The following is a 21,433-nucleotide window of genomic DNA, read 5'->3' on the forward strand; positions in this document are numbered from 1 at the left end:
ATCATGGACCTTGGCATCAGGCGGACTTGGGTTCCAATCCCGGCTCTGTGTGACCCAGGGCTTGTTTCTCAGCTTCTCTGTGCCTGCATGCTAGAGATAAAAACACCCAGCTCACCAAGTTCTGGAAATTAATTAGACAACGCATCTGAAAATGCCCGAACATAGCAGCGCTCAAAATGTTAGCTTATAAATGTTGCACAGCGAGGACAAAGATCTCGTCTGTGTGAATACAGGATTTCGTGGTTAACATATGGCTGTTTGCACAATGAGCTCGTTTACCCACATGATGACCCCATTGTATAGATGAGAAAACCCAGGGTTAGCAAGGCTGAGAGACCTGTCAAAGTGTGCGGCTAGTTAGTGCCAAGCTTTGAGCTTAGGTCTCCTGACTGGCAGCTCAGTGCTCTTTCTACCAGAAAAAAAGTGGCCTGGCTCGTCTCCTGGCTGGCTGCCCTCGGGGCTCCATTCACACATGGGGCATCTCCAGATGTTACACCCTCTGGGCTTGCAGCCTCACCACTGCCTCCAGGGACGGCTCTGAGGGGCCTCTGGGTCCTGGGGCCGCTGGGAGACTTCTCAGAGACAGAGGGCATTCAATGTGGCCCAGTCTTCATGGGGTTGGCCCTGCACTTACCCTGCCCACCCAGGCTAGGAGTCAACGAGGGTGCAGTTAAAGAGGCCCCATGAGCCACAGAAAAGCTGGCCTGGCAGGGGGCTCCATCTAGTCACATTTATTCAGCACCTGCTGTATGCCAGGCCCTGTGAACAGAGATATGAGACATAAAGGTGAAGAAGGTGGTGAAACCCTACGAGTCAGCCTGGGATGGGCGTGACAACAGATGCAATCTGATGACAACCACAGCCACCATCCATCGCAGGGGACTCGCCATTTGCCGAGCATCAGCTATGCTCATCCTGTCCCACTCCGACATTAGGGCAATTGACCCCATTTTACAGGTGGGGCAACTGAAGCTCTGTATTTTGTCCCAGGCTGGCGGCCGATGCTGAGTGTGAATCCGTATGTGCAGGTCTCCAAAACCCATATTCCCCATCCCTGGGCTGCACTCCCTCTGGAGCTGGGAGTCAAAGGAGAGTGAGCTTGAGTTTCTTGAAGAGGGGGCGTCGCTGTCTCAGAGGGGCTGGACATGGAGGACGAGAGGCTTTGCCTACAGAGAAGGACAGCAGAAACGTCCTAGGCACCAAGACATTTAAAAAAAAATGAGCGTATGCAAAACTGGGAAGATAGTCTACTGGTGATGTGCCCATATCAACTTCCCGGTTTTGGTCATTTACTCTGGTTACATAAGAAGTCACCATCAGGGGAAGCTGGGTGCACGGGACTTCCCTGTGCTATTTTTGCAATTTCTCGTCGTCTATAATTTCCAAATAAAAAGCAAAGGGAAAAAAAAGGCATTTCAGGCAAAAGGACCCATCTGAGCAGAAGTCTGGAGATGAGACAGGCAAGGTGCAAGCCCCAGAGGGGCTGGCTGCCGGGAAGTGCTGACCAGCCATTCCACGCCCGCCCACCCAGGGCATGTTGGGTGGGTGGGGCCACAATTCCCAAAGGAGCTGAGGTCCAGGCTGTTTTCTTTTCCTGACTCATCCAGACTGTGGCATCAGGAGGATTCGAGGAGCTTATAGGAAAATGTCAAGCACAGCAACTGGCCTGAAGAAGGTGTGCACACAAAACATCATTTACAAATGTTAGCTGGGCAGTCACAAGGAGAATGGCCTCCCGGGCAGCACCACGTGAACTCATAAACCTGCCTTTTCCTCATCGCAGCCCTATGAAGTGCAAATTATGACCCCCATTTTCCTGATTGAGCCACTGAGGCTTGGAGAGGCAAAGTGACTTTTCCTAGATTGACCAGCTAATAGACACACAGCTCATAGAGCTCTACTTTGGTCTTAGGAGTCCAAATCCATTGAAAATGGGCAGAGTGTGGACCCCACCCACCTCAAGATTTCTGCAGGAAAGGTCTGCCCATTCTCTGGGAACTTTTCACCTCGCCCATCATCAGCAGGGCTGTCGTGGAACCCGGGGGAAAAAATCTCAAAGGTGCTCCGGGGTCGGAAGCCACTTTCTGCCCAAGCATGCACTCGGAGCCTCAGTTTCCCCAGCTGTAAAGCAGGGTCAATGGTAACCTCCAGAGCCCAGGGTTGGGATGAGGCGCCATGAGATGTTGTCTGTGAAGTACTCGGGGAGATACAGGCCTTCTTAGGGTGCTAAACAGCTCCTTGGCCACAACTACTGCTGGGTTTGGGGCCGAGGCAGGAGCTCACGGGGACAGCAGAAGGAAAAGAAAAGAAACCTAGGCTTCCGCCCGCCATTTTGTGGACTCCTGTGGCCCGACTGCCTTCAGCCTCAAAATGGCAGCTGAGAGAGCCTCCGGGAGGCCATCCTGGGCAGGGAGGCAGGGCTGATGGGCTGAAGAGGAAGCTGTGGTGCCCTTCAGAGATGCTGGACTGAAGCCCCATCTTGGGAAATTGATCTCTTTGCTTTGCCCTGTGACGAGGGTGCCCCTGGGTCTCCACTGTGCACTGGCAGGGCAGGGTAGACGGTCCAACCTATGAATTCCCACGCCACCCCCCCACCCCTCCTCCATGACCTTGAGCCAGGCTGGGCTCTTTGGGCAATGCCAGCAGATGCCCAGGGAGTCTGTGCATGGGGCCGGGGACCAGGGCAGTGTGGGGACACAGGCTGTGTGAGACAGGAGGAGCCTCAGAGCTGGGCGCTTCTCAAGGTGTCTTGGGGATCCCATCTGAGCACTCTGCTCCCAACTTGGAAGTCACCTACTGAGCCCTGAGCCCGGGAGGAGGAAGAGATGAAGTCCCTGTGTCCTCACAGCCCCGCACAGAGCCAGGCATGGCTCTGTCCATTTTACAGAAGGGCAAACTGATGCTCAGAGAGCTTGAGCCGAGCAGCCAGTTGCTGGCAAAACTGAGACCAGAGTCATCTCCTGGTCCAACTCACCCCCACCAGCTGCCTCTTTCTGAATGCAGTTTGGGCGGAGGATTTTATCTACGCTTCAGTATACTCTTTTGCTAAGATGTTCCTGTTCTGGGAACGGTACCTGGAAACTGAGCTTGGCCAGGGACAGAGGTGGGGGTGGGGGGGGGGGCATTCCTTGGATGGGGAGGAGGTCCAGGCACCACTCTGCTCTGTAAGACTTGTTTTCTCTCCTTCCTGTGGCTAAACTAAACTAAACACACTGGCCAAATGAATTAAGCTCCTTGGAGAAATGTGTTGCACTCCCCAGAGAAGATTCTAAAAATATCATGACAGTATTTATCTGATAAATACTGGAAGAAACCGCAGAGAGCTGCTGGTCACCTGCTCCTACTTTTCAGAGGAAGAAACTGAGGTGCAGAGTGGGGAGGGGGATGCCCAAGGTCACAAAGAGGGGTGAGAAGCCGCATCTGCAGACCGTGCCCAGGGTGTCTTTTTGCACGACCCAAAAGGGCGTGGAGGGGCCCCTGTGCAAGCCAGGTGTGTCCTCAGCTCCCCGCAGCAATGGGGAGATGGCAGCGGAGGGCTGTGGTCTGATGTGACCTGAGGTGACCACAGGTGACCCTGATTGGTCTCTGAAATGTCAGCTTAGTGAGAGAAGGAGCTGGCTTCCAGCAGCCACGCTGCCTGCACCGTCTCTGCAGCTCCCGGGTCCTCAGCTGCTGCCTTCCTTTTCTCTGCTTTTTTTTTTTTTTCAACATTTTATTTCAACATCATTTCAGACTTACTGAGAAGTTGCAAGTCCCATATGCTCTTCACTCAGCTTCCCCAATGCTAACAGGTTACCCCAATTGCTGTATCATTTTCTTTGTTTTTCTATTACTTTTTTCCTGAATTGTTTGCAAGTGGGTTGTAGACATAATGTCTCTTTCCTCTAAATACTTCATTGTGTCTTTTTCAAAACACCGAAGGTCATTCTCTTACAGAACCACAGTAGGCTTATCAAAATCAGGTAATTAACACCGACACAATACCATTAGGTAATCTACAGGCCTTTTCCTGATTTTGCCAGTTTCAATAACGTCCTTTAAGGCAAAAGAAAATTCCACTTAGGGGCTGGCCCCGTGGTCGAGTGCCCTGTAGTCGAGTGGTTAAGTTCCCACGCTCCGCTTCGGCGGCCCAGGGTGTCTCCAGTTCGGATCCTGGGCGCGGACGTGGCACCGCTTCTCAGGACATGCTGGAGTGGCGTCCCACATAGAGGAACTAGAAGGAGTACAACTATGTCCTGGGGGGCTTTGGGGAGAAGAAGACAAAAAAAGAAGATTGGCAACAGATGTTAGCTCAGGTGCCAATCTTTGAGAAACAAAAGGCCGGTGGGGTCAGCCTCCCCATCACTAGTGGTCTAACCTTGATTGCTCGGCTAAGGTGATTTTTGCGGGGTAAAGTCACTCTTTCTCTTTTGAATCAATATTTACCTCGGGGGAGATTCTTTGAGAATTTGTAAATATTTTGGTCCCCTTTGAAGCTTTACCCACTAGTTGTAACATTATTGCTGATTCTGGACTCAATCAGTTATATTGACGGGCTCTAATGAGGATGTTAGAACTCCATCGTTCCTCCTACGCCTGTGCTTGCTGACTTGGCTTTCTCTGCCGGCTCAGTGGGTGAGAGCCAGTTGGCTCAGTGCCTGGAATGCTGGGGCTGATGAGGCCGAGGCGGGAGCTCCCTCGGGCTGAGCCTCTGAGGGCCGCCATCTTGCTTCGTCTCAGATGTTGGAGCTTGGTTCAGCTCCTCTCTGCTGCAGGGCCCGTTTTCCCTCTGCCGTGACAGTTCTTGCCATTCATCTGTTGAGCTCCTCCTGCATGTTGGGCACTGTTTTCAGCCACTGAGGATATGAGACCAAGCCCCGGATTTCAAAGAGTTTAGATTCTCATGAGGAAAATAGACAAATGAGTAAATACATTTTTAAAATATCAGAAAGGAATATGTGCAACGAGGGCAATAAAGCAAAGAATACCCAGAGTGACCAGGATGGGGACCCAGGCAGGGCCTCTGAGAGCATCTGAGCCGAGATCTAAATGCCAAGATGATCTGGAAATGCTGAGATCAGGGAAAAGAACATTCCAGGCCAGGGAACAGCAGGTGCAAAGGCCCTGAGGCAGGAATGAGGTTGACCTGCTGGAGGAGATTACCGAGAGAGGGGGAATGTGGAGGAGCTGGAGCTGGAGAGGTTGGCAGTTGTCAGGAAACACAGATCACATAAGGGCTTGGAATTAACCCAAGGGAAATGAGAAATCATCGGAGAGTTTTAAGTATAAAAGGATGTGATCTGATTTGCCCTTTATGCACATATGACTTTTTAACAAATATTTTTTGCAATCAACTCCAGATTTAAACCTAAGTAAGTTTATTTTAACCTAGAAATCGTCTATCACTATCGTATATCTCAAACCAATATTACTTCAATAAATAGCACATATCCATGTAAACGAATAGGACGCTGAGGACAGAGGTGTCACTAACCAGCCAGCCACCCAAGCTGGAGTCAGCTCTCCCCTGGATAAAAAGTGCTAGGTTTTCAAGGCTGAGCAAGGCCACAATGAGACTTGGAATCCCAAGGACGGGAGAATTGGAAAAGGACTAATTTGCTTCCCGAGTGATTCAATGCTGTCTAATCTTGAATCTTAAATTGTCGGGTTTGGGAAACAGTGTGTTAACTGGTGGGAGGATGAGTTGGGGGGGGCAGTGGGCCCAGTGGGGGGCTGTGCCGTGAGGGAGGGAGGCACTGTCTAGCCAGCATCCTAGAAGCAGAGGCGGTCAGAGGCAACGGAGCCCCCCTCTTCCTCTCTGGCAGTCAGACCCCAACTGGCCCAACCCACCCCCTTTACCATGGAGAAACTGAGACCCTAAAAAGGGGCAGGGGCTTACCCAAGGTCATAGTCGTGGCCGGTCTCAATTCTACCATCTCTCTTTGTTCCTCCCACCCGATTCCAGCTGAAAATTCAGACACGATGTAAACATTAGTCATCCTTATCGTAAAAACGTTAGAACGACCACATTAAAAGCCATCTCGCCCGGCACCCTCACACAACACGGCCTTTCATTCTTGAAGGAGGGAGTTTGTGCGTCTCTGGGGTACCACGGGGGTCTAGTCTCATTGGCACGAAGGTGGGTGTGTGGCCGGGCATTGTGTTGGTTTTGGTGAATATTTGTCAGTGCAGCTGGGAGAACGTGGACTTGGGGGTCCGAGGGATCAGCGTTCGCTTCCAGGCTCCAGCACTTCCTGTGCAATCTTGGGCAAGTTCTCGAACCTCTCTGAGGGGAAATGAGTAGGACCCAATTGTCAGCTCCTCAATTCTACCCTCTAGATGGACTCTAAAGCCCTCCATGAAGACCCTTCTAGATAATTTTTAGTCCCCTGCATCTGGTGGGGGTGCTGTCTTTGTTCTAGTCACGTCAACACAGCCTCAAAACTCGGTCCCATGAAGTTAGACTCTGGCAATCTGGATGTGAAGGAAGCGCGTATCCACCATCTTGCGGGTTCCCTTCCTCCCTCCCAGAATTCTCTAGAAGCTCCCGTGGGCTCGCCCCAGCTCTTGCCTCCTGGAGGCACCCTTTGTTGCAAATATGAGTGTGACTTCCTTTCCTCCGGCTGCCATAGCAAAGTACCACAAACGGTTGCACGCTCAACAGAAATTTATCATCTCACAGTTCTGGAGGCGAAGTTCTACATCAAGCTGTCAGTGGAGTTGGTTCCTTCTGAGGGCTGTGAGGAAGCATTTGTTCCGTGCCTCTCTCCCTTCTGGGGGTTTGCTGGCAATCTTTGGTGTTCCTTGGCTGGTAGAAACATCCTCCCCATCTCTGCCTTCCTGTTAACACCGCTTTCTCCTGTGTGCACATGTTTGCGTCCAAATTGCCCCTTTTTACGAGGACACCAGTCCTATTGGATCAGGGCCCACTCTAATGACTTCCTTTTAACCCAACTACCTCTGTAAAGACCCTCTCTCCAAATCAGGTCACATTCTGAGACAGTGGGAGGCTAGGAGTCCAGCATATCGTTTTTGGTGGCACACAGTTCAACCCACACCAATGTGTGTGTGTGTGCGTGTGCGTGATTCAGGAGTGGAATTTCTGGGTCACGACTCTGGAAATATTTTCTAAATTTTTTGGGTCAACTTCCTTCCCCCCAGCAATGCTCAGAGCCCCTGTCGATCCCCATTGGCACCAACACTCAGCATTCCCGCACTTCTTGACTGTCGGCAACGTAGTGGGGGTAGCATAGTATCTCCCTGTGGCCTTTCTTTGCTTTTCTCTAATCACTGTGAGGCTGGATGCTTTTCATACGTTATGGGTCCCGTGTGTTTCCTGCTCTGCGAGGGGCCTGTTCTGGCCTTTCGTCCATAATTCTACCGCTTGTCTTTTCCTTTTTGATTTCTAGAAGAGATTCTTTTCTGAGGAGGGTTTCCATTAGGGACGGTGAGGAGAGAGGAAGATGAAAGGCAGTGTTTCTGGCCTCAGATTTTGAGAACTGGCCCACATACCTACTTCTTCATGGCAAATACAGAAAACCATTTCAGGCCCTTAATCTCTTTCTGGAGTCTGTGGGGCTGGGTGTAATTCAGAAACTGGAATGGTCGGATTTTAGACAGGTGACTTGGCACATATATTGTGTATTGTGTAATGTCTCAGCAGGGGCCTGGTCAGCCCCTGGAATCAAAGTCTTGAACATTTCTGCAGCAAAACATATGATTTTTTGATACCACATGGAATAAACAAAGACCGTGAACAGCCTCATATCAGTTCAGGTCTTGCCACCAACCAAGTTTGAAAACACTTTCAGTTTGGGGGTATCTGGGGCTTCAGAACCACAGTAAGGAATTGTGCAAGGGTGTTGCCAGAATGACTATTGAGAGGCAGGTCCTGTGGTGCTCATTTTCCTTTGCAATCTCCCAAGATCCCCAAGAGGTGGGTATTAACATCACCGTTTCTGTGGACAAAGTCACAGAGGCTCAGAGAGGTTAAGAAATCCAGATCCTGGCACTAAGAGGAAGAGATGAGATTCGAATCCACATCAATCTGATGTCACAGCCCACAGGCTTCCAGCTGTGCCGTGCTGTCCCCAGCCCTAGGGAGGTGGCTTCTTGGCTTCTCTGCTCCCCAGGACTCTGGAGTTTAGAAACAAAGTCACCAGCCTGACAAGTGGATTGAGAGGGTGGGATGAGGCTAGGAGTGAGCAGGTGCAAGGTCAGTTGGTTGAGCCATACTCTCATCCCAGAGCAGTGGGTACTGGTTTCCAGAGCCTGGAATGACCCCCTCAGACCTCTGCAGAACTTCTCAAGGGCCCATCATCCTATGACATTGACCAAACACTCAGCCCCAGTTTGAAGGCCTAAAGACTTGGCACCGTGGGGAGAGGCACTGGCCAGAGATCTTAGCCATCCTGGGGGTTCAGGGGCTGAAAAAGCACCAATGTCTTCCCAGCGTTAAGTCAGAGCTGAAGTATCTTTGCAAAGAAGGCTGGGGAAGCTCTGTGATGCCAGCCCCTGGCAGGGAGAAAGGGGATGTACAGAGAGTGGTAGGTCACTGCCCTGCATGATCTGTCCTCCCAGCCCACTCACCTCCTGAGAAGGTGCAAGTTAGATCTCCTGGGTTGTTTGGCGAAGGCTGGGCTATCGTCTCTCCATCACTTTCTCATCCCAGAGAACTCCTACTCATCCTCTAAAACCCGTCCCAATTGTCCCTTGCTCTTTGGAGTCGGTTATTCCTTCCCACCTCTATTCCTCAGGGTGCTTTGTTCTGACCCCAGGGTTAGCACTTACACCTGATCATAATCACATCTGCATCCTACACTAGGGTGTGGGGCCCGGCTGAGAGTGAGGAGTGAATGAATGACACCGCCTTGACTAAGGGTCAAGATGAGCAGGAACATAAGAGGACTTTGAGCCACCTCAGAAGCACCCTAGATGTGGCCTATGCTGGAGCATATGGGGCAACCATAAGGCCTGATGGCTAAGAATGTGGGCTTGCACTTAGAGAAAGCTGAAGTCACCCAAAATCCTATTCTGGCTCCGCCTCTAAGTCACTGTGACTTTGGGCAAGTCATCTCCTCCCTCTGAGCCTCAGTTTTCTCATCTGGAAAACTGAGACTTCCTGGGCACTGAGGGAGATCAATAAGAGAATGCGTGCTGTGTGTATAAAGCAGGGCAGAGCGTAGGCATTCAGATGCCACTTCTTTTCAAGGGGACCCAAATTTATTTCCTGAACTTGAACCCATGGGTCCAGTTTGTCCAGTTGGCCACGTGGCCATTGGCCGCTGCCAACCTCCAGCTGTTAGTGACACCAGGTGGCCATGGAGAGTCAGGCTGAGCATCCCCAGTGCCTTCCCAGATTCCCCTTTGAACCTGGACTGGGGCCTGGATTTGTTTAAATGGATGAGGTGGGTGGTGGGTGGAGAGGGGACCCTCAGATCGTGGAGCCGATGGGCACAGGGACGTGCCTGGGTGCGTCAGGGCTGTCCCCGCTGCCCCCAGGAGATGTTCTCGTCCCAGCCTGAAGCTTCACCTGCTTGGGAAGGGGGAAGGGCTGTGTTACCTTCCTAAGAGGGATGTGATGACTTCCAACGGCTTCTGGATGCCTGACATCAAGGGGGCCCTTCTCAGAAGGGGGCTTTAGGCCACCTCAGAAAGGTGTCAGCATCGCCCCCAGGGGTCAGGGGGAATTTCATCCCTTGCCCACACTCAGGCTTCATTCACCCAGAAACTGCTGCTCCAGCAGCTCTTGGAGACTTGAACCAGAGTCCCTCCCAAGAGCCGGTGGGTGGGGACAGGCCCCCCGGAAAATCCTGCGCAGCCCAGCAGAGTTTCGGCCTCCTCTGAAACCCAGAAACCCAGCCCTGCCCTTTGCACAGAGGGCCACACACTGGGGGATTTTATTCTTGAATTTCACATATTTAGGTCTCTAGCTTAACACATCGGGTCCTGTTCTGCCTCCAGGCCTTTGCTCACGCCGTGCCCCCCACCCAGAATGCCCTTCTGCTTCCTCTCACTCGGGCAGCCGCCTAATCCGGTGGAAAGAGTGAGTCTGAAGAGCAAACTTGGATTTGAATTCGGGCTCTGTCAGCTCCAAGCTCTGTGCCCTTAGGCTGGTAACCTAATTTCTCTGAGCCTCTCTGTCAGTAAAACGGGTTTCATCTCAGCATCTCCTCACAGGGTTGTGATGAGTGTTCTGTACGACAATGTGTATGAAGAACTCTGCACAGAGGAAGTCCTGCGTAAACGGGGACCTGCGGCCCGCCCCCCCCCCCCGCCCCCCGCCCCGGGGAAATGCTCCTGACCGTCAAGGCCCGGCCCCAAGGTCACCTCCCCTGGGGTAACTTCCTGGACGCTTCCGCCTCCGGCTTCCTCAGGCCCACTGTTCATGCTTCTCTCTGCACCTAGCACAGAGAGACGGGATTCAGGTCAGCCCTTGGCACCTGGGTGGACGCTGGGCTGAAGGCAGGCCTGGGGCTCCCCCGCCTCCACCTTCCCGTGGCCAAGCCCAGAGCGAGCCTGGCCATGGGCACGGCCCCGGAAATGTCGGTGGAGGTGAGGGGAGCAACAGAGACGTCCATTAATAATAATAACGTGAACTAGGATTTGTTGAGCTTTACTATGGGCCCCAAGGTGTTCCTCAGGTGGTAATTAAGGGGCCCCAGGAAGCCCTCTATCTGGGTTCAAATCCCTGCTTGCCCTACTGTTCTGGAAAGTTCCTTTCCCTCTCGGGTCCTATATTTCCCCATCTGCAAAGTGGGAATAATGAAAATACCTTCCTCTGAGCATTGTGAAGGAGATTAAAGAATTTAAAACTGTTAAAAACTCGTGGAAGCACATGAGAATCATTGGCAGGGGGCGCTGAGGTGATTCCAGCAATTTACAATGTTTTTCATGTATGTTCTCGTTTAAAAAACTGTCATTTTTATTTTCATCACTACCATTATATAAAGTACAACTGTTACAGAATTTAGAAAATACAGAAAAACAGAAAAAATCTTACCAGTAATGCTACCTTCCAGGATAATTGCTGTTACTACCTTGTTATGGAATCTTCTAGACAGTTTGTCAGAGAGAAACACTGTAAACACACAGAAATGTATTGAGAGTATTTTAACAACCTCTAGGCAGCCCCACCACCCAGATTTAAGAAATATTGACAGTTTTGCCACATTTGCTCGGATCTATATGAATAAGAAAGAAAACCATACAGATGCTGTTGAAATGTTTCCTTGTTCCTCCCTCCTCAGAGCACTCATGCTCCAAGGGTGGCATGTGTACCCTTCTCTTCCACCTGTTTATGTTTTTATTACACAAAATGTATCAAGACCCAACAGATGGTATTGGTACCTATGCTCTATTGTATATAAGTTGTATCACGTTGGACATATCATATTGTTGTACTTTTCTCCCTCCATATATTATGTTTTCAACATCTATCCAGTGGACAGATATGGATCTTGTTCATTCTTTTAACTAAATAATCTGGTCTGTGAATATAACACAGTACCTTTAATTATTGCCTGCTGGCAGGCTGTTAGATTGCTTCTAATTTTCTTCTATTATAAACATTGCAATATATGTCTGCATATGAACATGCTGGAGAATTTTTTTCTAGGATATATATGGAAAGGTATGGTTTGGGGATCCAGGTATGAGCATCTTCAACTTTATAAGGCATCACTGGCCATTTTTCTATGCATTATATTTATAAGGATAAGATCATCTTGTATATTTGGTTTAGAATTGCTTTTTCCACCGACTATACACACATGCCCACACGCCTATCACATATATGTGTTCGTACTCGTTGATTCTGCCTGATGTTCTTGGGTACTGACTGTGGGCCGGGTGATGGTTTTTCTTGTGGTCTCACTTTAGTTCTGTGAGGTTTTTATACCTGTGAGGTGAGGGAGGCAAGTCGGGCATATGAAGAGATTTGCCCAAGGTCCCCATAGTAAGGAGGAAGCTGGTTTCCAAACCCAGGCTTGTTCGGTTCCAGTCCAATGCTATTTCTGCTGCCCAAGACCTCTTAGATGGTCCCACTCAAATCAGATTCAAGGGCCCCATGCAAGACCAACTGAATTGGAAATCTAGAGGGACCTGGACATCCACCTTTTTTTTTTTTTTTTTAAAGATTGGCACCTGAGCTAACAACTGTTGCCAACCTTTTTTTTTTTTTTCTGCTTTATCTACCCAACCTCCCCCCCCCCCCCGCCCCCCATACACAGTTGTATATCTTAGTTGCAGGTCCTTCCAGTTGTGGGACGTGGGACGCCGGCTCAATGTGGCCTGATGAGTGGTGCCATGTCCGCGCCCAGGATCCAAACCTTGGGCCACCGCAGCGGAGTGCGCGAACTTAACCACTCAGCCACGGAGCCGGCCCCCCACCTTTTGTATTCAGTGGTCTGAATTCTTATGGGGGAACAAGCAGATGGGGCCTGTGAAAGGCCAGTGTCTCTGGCTGGGCTCTCGTGGAGTCACATCCTTCTGTTATCTCTTGGGATTTTTATGGAGCAGCTCAAGACCCTCTCTGCTTGCTGGTGTCTCATCTTGCCATCTGGTAGCTGCAAAGAATCTATAGCCTGGCAGGGGAGGCTGCACAAGCCTTGGAGCCAGGATGACAGGAACCTTTACTTTTAGAGGCGCTGCTGTTACCGTGGCAACTGCACTCCGCCTCTCATCTCTGGGAACCCTGGACGCCAGCTTTAGGGAGCCAGGGAAGGCAGCAGCAAGGTGTGAGCGTGGGGCAGCTCTGATAAGGTTCGGAAGGAAGACGGGGAGGGAGGGGAAAAGAACACAGCTTTTGGGGAACCAGAATTGTGCCTTTGCTGAGAAGAAGGCTGAGGGCCCTCAGAGCCATCTCTATGCCTGGGACAGGACGTATAGTTGGTGGCCAGCTGCCCTCCCATGTCCACTCAGGACAAGACAAGAGAAAGCAGTCGAAAGCCTCAGCACGGGGGATAATAATGACAGATGCCATATACCATGTCCTAAGCATTTTACATTTATTATCCATGCACCCTTCAAAGCAATCTGATGTGACCCGTGTATTATGCCCAGTGCCAGGCTAACACCGAAGTCCAGCAGGGCTCGGTGACTTTCCCAAGGCCACACAACTGGTGATTGGCAGAGATAGATTCGGATCACTGTTCCATCTGTCCCCAAAGTCCCCATTCTAAATCGTGAAAAAAGAATTCCCCAAGAACGGCGACTGTTGAGCAGATGGCTTGGTTCCCCTCCCTGGGGAAGGTTCTGGACTCTTGCCTCCCAGGATCATCCCGCCGACACTTCTCTCTTTCGTACCTGCTCCAGTCCCCAGCACGGGGCGCACATTCAGCAAATGTTCGTGGAATTGAAGGCAGGCCGGCAATAGACTCATTTCTCAGCTTTCAGGATAATGTCGCTCACACGCCCTCACTTCATTGAGCACGAGAGACAGAAGGGGAGTTGCAGAAATCGAACATGCCCCAAAGCCCGGTGGTGTTTCGTGATCTGATCTTTGAGTTTCTTTTCAGTGGAGATCGTGAACTGCTGTTGTCCCTCGCTTCCCTTGGATTCAGTGGTGGAGACAGGGGAATTGGATCCGGGCATGCAGGAAGGATGTCATGCAGGTGAACATCCTCCATTGTGTGACACGGTGACGGATTTCTCTGACCTGAGGGACTGGAGTCCTTTGGGGCTGAGATCTTGAAGGCTTGGCCATCACTTCTCTTTGTCAATCATGTGCAGCCAAATACCGGGTGGCTTAATCGATAAACATTTGTTTCTCGCAGTTCTGGAGCCTGGAAAGTCCCAGATCGAGGTGCCGGTGGAGTCGGTGTCCCGGGAGGGCCCTCTCCCGCGTTTGCAGATGGTAGCCTTCTTGCTGTGTCCTCATACGTCAGAGAGACAGATAGCTGGTCTCTGGCTCTCTTTTCCTATCGGGACGGCCTCATCCTAAGGACCTCCTCTGATCCTGATTATCTCCTAGAGGCCCCCCCTCCTAACACCATCCCAGTGGGGACAGGGCTTCCCTGTGTGAATTGAGAGGAACACAGACGCTCAGTTCACAGCACGTGCCCTGAGTTTTCTTTGCGTCCTCAGGGCCTTCCTACGTGCGATGGAGAGCATGCAAATAAACAGAAAGCTTGTCAAATGAGTGAAATGAGACTAACACACTGAGTTGCTGGCTTTCCCTTGGGTTTCGAGGTTTCCCCCAACCTCCCTGGGCTTGGAGAGCCCCACTGGGCACAGTGTGGTCTGTTCACCATGGTCACCCGATGCCCGTCACCTCTGTGAGCGAGGACCACACCGTCCAACTGAGCCCAGAGGACAGCCTCAGTCTCTGTGACCAAGTAAACTCAGCCCACTTGGGTGTCACACCTCTCCAAGTCCCTTCAAAGACAGAACATAGCTTCCTCCTCTGAATCAAGTTAGGAGTTACTGTGTGAGCCAGCACTATGCTTCTTTACAATTTTAATAGAATGAGAGTTTGTTTCTTTTTTTTTTTTTTTTGCCAGTTTGTTTGTTGATTGCTCCCCAGTAACAATATCAAGGGTTTCCTTTTTTTTTTTTTTCTTTTTGCTGTGGAAGATTCACCCTGAGCTAACATCTGTGCCAATCTTCCTCTATTTTGTATGTTGGTTGCCGCAGTGCAGCCACCAATGAGTGGTGTAGGTCCGCACCTGGAATCTGAACTTGGGCTGCCCGAATAGAGCAGCTGAACTTAACCACAGGGCCGGCCGCCAAGGAATTTTTTCAAGGAAAATATTCACTATAGTCCCACCACCCTCCCTCAGGGCTCTTCCCCCTGGACTCTTTGGTTCTATTCGTCGTCTTTAACCCTCCTTTTCCAATTGCCTGTTTCTCCTCTGGCCTCAGAATGGAAACAAGGGGCTTCAGACAGCATTGGAGCCCCCGGTGTTGGCGAGCTGGTGGGGAAGGGGCGAGCGCAGCTCGTGGTTAGGCGGCCAGACCTCATCTAGTTCATACTGAGGAGGCCGTGGGACAAATGCCATTCCAGGCGCCCTGCCCTGCGGAAGGATGCTGTCCTCACTGCTGCTCATCCGTGGAGTGCGGCCCTTCTGGAAACTGGTCCTGGGCCTGAGTGCCGAGTTGTATCACCATTGCTGGTGGGCTCTCATTTCTGAGTCCATGGCTGGTTGAGCACTGCAGACTTCAAAGAAGTTAGGAAGACCACCTGGGTTGTCAGGGCCCCCTGCACCTCGCCCTTGGCCTGGCCCCTGAAGCAGAAGCCAGGGTGCTGGATTCCAACCTGGTGGAGGAGCGTAGTTAAGAGAGCAGGCTTTGAAACCAGACAGCGTGGGTTCAAATCCCAGCTCTGCCATTTTCTAGCCGTGTCGTCTTGGGCAAATGACTAAATGTCTTTGTACCTCAGTTTCCCGACTTTGTGGGCTTGCTGTGAGAATTAAATTGGTTACTTCATCTAAAGTATTAAAAAAGGACTGAATAAATGACAGCTACATCGCTGAGCTGGGCCAGGAGGTTGTGGCAGGTCCTTGGCGTGTCTTGGGGCCTTGCCTTGCCCCATCAGAGCAATGGGAAGAACCCCAACGTCCTTTCCTTATCTTCCCATATTTTGGACCCAGGATGCCCAAGATGGATGACTGATCCCATCAGCGTGGCTTGGAAATAGAACACTGGGTCCCCGTCTGGCTGTCCCCCAAATGGCCACTTGCAAACTGAGACCGGCAGTCCAGCTGCCCCCCCGCCCCCAGTGAAACTTGGAGCCAGGGGCCAGTGGATGTTTCTGGACAGCTCCCTGATCCAGCGCCGCCCCCCTTGAATATCTGAGCCCTGAGCGAGGGCCTCGGGAGGCAGGCCAGGCAGGGTGCTCGCAGCATTTGTCACCTTGCTCGGGACACAGAAGGCTGGTTTGCATAAACAAGATTCACAGTGGTCTCCAGGCCAGCAGGGCCCATGTCTCCCCCAAAGTTTGGGGGCACTGCAGAGCCAGGGGTCTGGTGCTTGTCCTGGAGAGGGGCACACCCCACCCCCACTCTAGCAGTGCCCCAGAGCAGCAGCTGGGCTAACTGGGGAGAGCACTGCACTGGGAGTCCATGGGCCTTGGGGTACACGGGTGATGCTTAGAATGTGGTGGGACCGATGGCTATTAAACAGCTCATAACTGCATGTGGCTGGGGCCACAGTGCTAAAGCCCAGGGTGCTAGGAGAGCACAGAATGGGGGGGGGTTGAACGTGGGCTCTCTCTGGGTCTTAGAAGACGTTCAGAAGCTTAAAACCAGGCCAGAGTGGGGGCGAGGGCAGGAGAAGAGAGAGAATTTCGTATTCTGCTTCCATCACTTAACATCGCTTCCTAAGCTTTCCCCCACGTCGCTGAAAATTCTTCATAAATATTTTTTTGCAAATATTTTTAACGTGCTGTGTTTTCCTAACTAACCCTCCAATCGCCTTGAGACAATTCAGTTGTCTCCGGTTTGGGGTTTGTTTCACTATTAGAATGAGGTGGCCGGAAGGTTTTCATCTCAAACACCGCGGCAGCTCGGAGTCCTCCGTGACATCAGTGGCCTTGGGCATGTCCCCTCACGACAGGGCTGCAACGGGGGTCCTTATTGTTCCTGTTTTACAGAGGGGGCACTCAAGGCTCAGAGAAGCTAAAGGATCCGCCCAAGTCACACAGCTAGGAAGGGGCTCAACTGGAAAAAGAATCTAGAACTTTCCACCTCCCACGCTTGGGCTCTAATCGCTGTGGAGGGTGCTATTCTGGATTGTTTCTGTAGGATGCGCTCCCAGAAGTGCAAGAAGTGGATCAAAAGGGTTTGGTGTGCTGTTGTTGTTGTTTTGAAGCCTGTTGACATTTGTACTCACAAACATTTTATGTGGATGTTAAAAAGAAAAAAAGTGCTTCCAGCAGGGGACGCGTGCCACGCTCTCGACACAGGGCTTTTTTGGGGGTTCCTTCCTCCATGTTTCTGTGGTCCCCATCTCCGCCCAGCCTTCCCCCTCTCTATAGCATCTCTTCATCCATCCTCCACTCAGTAAGCATTTACTATGGACTTACGTGTTTCTCAGCACTTCTGATGGAGCTGGGGGCCGTAGGTGCTCTCAGCTGACGCTGGCGTTTATCTCACCCCATATGGGTGTGCCCGGGCGTGCCCTGGTGGCATTCCATTGAGGCCCTGAAGGGACCAGAAGTTCTTTCCGCTGGTCCTCCTCTGACGCTGGGCTGGCCAGCTGGGGCCCCGGCTGGGAAAACACCTCCTCTACCTTCAATGTCTATGCCTTCTCCCTCCCCGTGTCCCCCACCTCTTGGAAGCCATGGGGAATCCCATGGGCTGTGGTGACACAAGAAGAGAACCCATGTCCTATTTCTCAGGATCAAGGCAAGATGGCTCTCTGTGCTTTCACGTTTCCCGTCCTCATCTCCTTCATCGCATCCTTCCTTGGCATCTTCCTTGGCTACCTCTCTCGAGGCCTTGTCCCCGGTGGGGCCTTTCTGCTTGGGACTGGCCTGAAAAAGGTGCCCCTTCCCGGGCTAGGGTAGCTCTCCCAACCTCTTTCTTCTCCCACTCGGAAAGCCTGCCCTCCATCTCTTATCCTTCTTGGTCCACAACTTTCCAGAACGTGGGGCACAACTCAAGATGATTTTGTGGGGCATACAGGATAATTTCAAGTGAACTTAGCATTAAATACCACTGAACCACATGGTAAGAAAAGTATTTAATGGGGCCAGCCCAGTGGCACAGCAATTAAGTGCACTCGTTCTGCTTTGACAGCCCAGGGTCTGCCGGTTCGGATCCCGGGTGCGGACATGGCACCACTTGACAAGCCATGCTGTGGTAGGCGTCCCACATATAAAGTAGAGGAAGATGGGCATGGATGTTAGCTCAGGGCCAGGCTTCCTCAGCGAAAAGAGGAGGATTGGCAGCAGATGTAAGCTCAGGGCTAATCTTCCTCAGAAAAGAAAAGAAAAGAAAAGTAATTATTTTATTTTCAATGCTCTGTTCTTGTTTCTGATCCTATCAAAGAGACAGTCTCTATTTGATGATGATGTGTCTTTTAACATTTCTAACAATTATTTATTTTTAATATACTCATTTTTTTATGTACGTGTGAGGAAGATTGGCCCTGAGCTAACATCTGTGCCAATCTTCCTCTATTTTATATGTGGGATGCTACCACAGCATGGCTTAATGAGCAGTGTGTAGGTCTGCACCCAGGATTCGAACCTGTGAACCCTGGGCCCCTGAAGTAGAATGCATGAACCTAACCACTATGCCACCGGACTGGCCCCTTAGTATACTCATTTATTTTTACTGTTGCCTTCTTTTTCTTTTTTTTTTTTTTAAAGATTGGCAGCTGAGCTAACATCTGTTGCCAATCTTCCTTTTCCTTTTTTTCCTTCTTCTCCCCAAATCCCCCCAGTACATAGCTGTATATTCCAGTTGTAGGTCCTTCTGGCTCTGCTATGTGGGATGCTGCCTCAGCATGGCCTGATGAGCGGTGCCAGGTCCGCACCCAGGACCCGAATTGGTGAAACCCCTGGCCGACAAAGCAGAGTTTGCGAACTTAAACACTCAGCCATGGGGCCGGCCCCAACTATTGCCTTCTATTTTAGGCAAGCAACACAAAAAGCCCATTTATGTTTTTATACTTTCTAATTTTTTTGCATGTCTACCTATGTACCTAATTTTTTGTAAATGGAATCATATCGTGTGTGATTTTTTTAAGTACAGCCTTTTATCTTTTTCTCTCATTGCCTGCTTTCTCTCTCTCCCTCTTCTCTTCTCCCACTGGCATGACTCGGTCCCAGGACCGGCCACATAATTTGTAGGGTCCAGTGCAATAGGAAAATGCAGGGCCCTTTGTTCAAAAATGATTAAGAATTTCGGGGCCAGCCCCATGGCCGAGTGGTTAAGTTTGCGCTCCACTTTGGCGGCCCAGGGTTTCCACCAGTTCGGATGCTGGGCACAGACATGACACTGCTCATCAAGCCATGCTGAGGTGGCATTCCACATGCCACGACTAGAAGGACCCACAGCTAACAATGCACAACTATGTACCAGGGGGCTTTGGGGAGAAAAAGGAAAAATAAAAAAATCTAAAAAAAAAAATAATTAAGAATTTCAAGAGGAAACAGCAGAGCATTAAACCAAGTCTGAGGCCCTTCTAAGCCTGGGGCTCTGTGACTACACAGGTCACATGCCCATGAAGCTGGCCCTGCTCTGTTCTTCCCCGGAAGCCACCTTTTTAATGTACCCATTTTAATAATCTGGTGTAAGTTCTTCCATACTTTTCCTCATGCTCATATAATCCTAATAGTTCATAAGAGGGTTTTATTTTGGCCATTGTTTTACAAAAGTTGTATCATATTATATTTTCTTCTCTGCGTCTTGCTTACTTACTCAACCCAGCGTGGAAATCCCTCCAACTGCTAGGAGTCTATCTCATTCTTTTTTTTTTTTTTTTTTTTGGTGAGGAAGATTGGCCCTGAGCTAACATATGTTGCCAATCTTCCTTTTTTTTCTCTCTCCCCAAAGCCCCAGTACACAGTTGTGTATCTTAGTTGTAGGTCATTCTGGTTCTGCTATGTGGGATGCCAGCACAGCACGACTTGATGTGCAGTGTGTGGGTCTGTGCCCAGGATCTGAACTGGCGAAACCCAGGCCGCTGAAGCAGAGTGCGCAGACTTAACCACTCGGCCACGGGGCCAGCCCGTCTATCTCATTCTTTATAAAGACTGCATGAAATGCTATGCTGTAAATGGACCATATTTATTCAGCAGTTTTTCCAGTAGATGGGCATTCACTCTGTTTCCAATTGTTTGCTGTTCAAAAAACTGCAATGAGTATTTTTATATTCAAGCAACCTACTGCTGTAAAACAAATTCACAGGAAAGGGTAAACGCTCCTTTTCAGATAAATTTATTGCAGCAAACAAGTGAATCAAATTTAAAGAAACGTTTGAAGCCCAGGGCCGGGCAAAGGCAGGAAGGATTTCTGAGAACCACCGATCCTGCATTCAATCAACAAACACTGCGTTGGGCACCCTATGGGACACAGGGCTGATTCAGCCTTGGACTGTGCCCTCCCAAGGCTATCTGGTCTAGCAGAAAACATGTGTGCCTTTGTGCACGAGAAAGGGGTTTCCGAGACCCAGAGAGAGACGATGCAGACTGAGACAGAGCCATCCACATACACACACGTGGTCTCACACACTCACACATACACGTGGACATATTCGAACACAATGGTACACACATGGTCACAACCACAGACTCACACACCACAATCACACACATGTACTGCAGCCAGCATTGCAATCCCCCCAAACCTCCCAGCACACACAGAAATATCGAACACTAGACTGGAGCATGGGGACCGTTGCTGTGGGAACCGGGATGCTGAAATCCTAATGCGCGGGCATCTGAATTCTTGCTCTGAATATTACATTAGCCGTGGAGTTTGTGCTCTGAATCCTGAGTCATTTCCCCTTCAGGGGGTCAGGCTGGGCGGCCCACCAGGGAGTTGGTGAGGACAGACAATTAAAGGCCTGATTACTTTCTGTCTGAGTGATGGAGTGGCCCAGAAAGATGCCTGCGGGAGAGCTGTGTCTGCGGGGGTGTGCGCACACGCGTGTGTGCTCATCTGGATGTGAGTCCGTAGAAGGTTCTCAGACTAGGCTGAGAATGTGCAGCAGCCATGCCCGAGTCTGCAGCCCCTGGATCTGTCGGGCCAGGCCGGGCCAGGCTGCGGCAACGAGTCCATCCCAAAATCTGCATGGCTTAACAATGAAGATTCACTTCTTACGTAAGATTAGAGTTAGGTCAACATCCCTCTCCATCGTGTAGTTGCCTCTGGTACCCAGGGCCTCTGATGCGGCTACAGCAGAGAAGAAAGAGATGGAGGAGCCTCATGCCTCTTCCCTACCTTGTGGGCACTCACCCTTCTGCCTAGATGTCAAGGGCCCCAGTCTAAGCGCAGGAGAGACCCAGAAACGTAGAGGAGCTCCTTTGGGAGTCCCTGCACAGCCTCCCTTTGTGCTTCTGCAAACCAGAATGTCCTCGCCCATGAAAGGAGCGATGACCTTCAGATGAGGGACGTGTCCTGCCCATAGGATCTCACTGAGAGGAAGCAGAGAGAATAAACCCCACAGCTTCACTCTCCTCCCTCCCTCCTGTCTCTGCTGGGGCTCCCCATTGGCTGAGCCGAACAGAAGCCAAAGGGCCCAGGAAGATGCTGATTTAGTCCAAACAGGTAGGCCTCCCAAGGCTAAGTGGACAGAAGCTCTGGAGGGACAAATGGACACTATCTGGTATAGGCAATCGATTTTTTTTTTAATGCTTTTTGGTAAGGAAGATTGGCCCTGAGCTAATATCTGTTGCCGATCTTCCTCTTTTATTTTTTTCTCCCCAAAGCCCCAGTACATAATTGGATATCCTAGTTGTAGGTCATTCTAGTTCTTCTACGTGGGCATGGCTTGATGAGCAGTG

At 50.6% G+C, this 21,433-nt stretch overlaps 1 protein-coding gene across 6 annotated transcripts in view; it reads left to right on the top strand.

Annotated features, from left to right (window-relative positions):
* The window catches only part of CD6 (CD6 molecule), a 41,917-nt gene that overhangs the window by 6,654 nt on the left and 13,830 nt on the right, over nt 1-21,433 (top strand). The window lies entirely within an intron of this gene.

Source organism: Equus asinus, chromosome 17 (assembly GCF_041296235.1).
Source record: "Equus asinus isolate D_3611 breed Donkey chromosome 17, EquAss-T2T_v2, whole genome shotgun sequence".
NCBI lineage: Eukaryota > Metazoa > Chordata > Mammalia > Perissodactyla > Equidae > Equus > Equus asinus.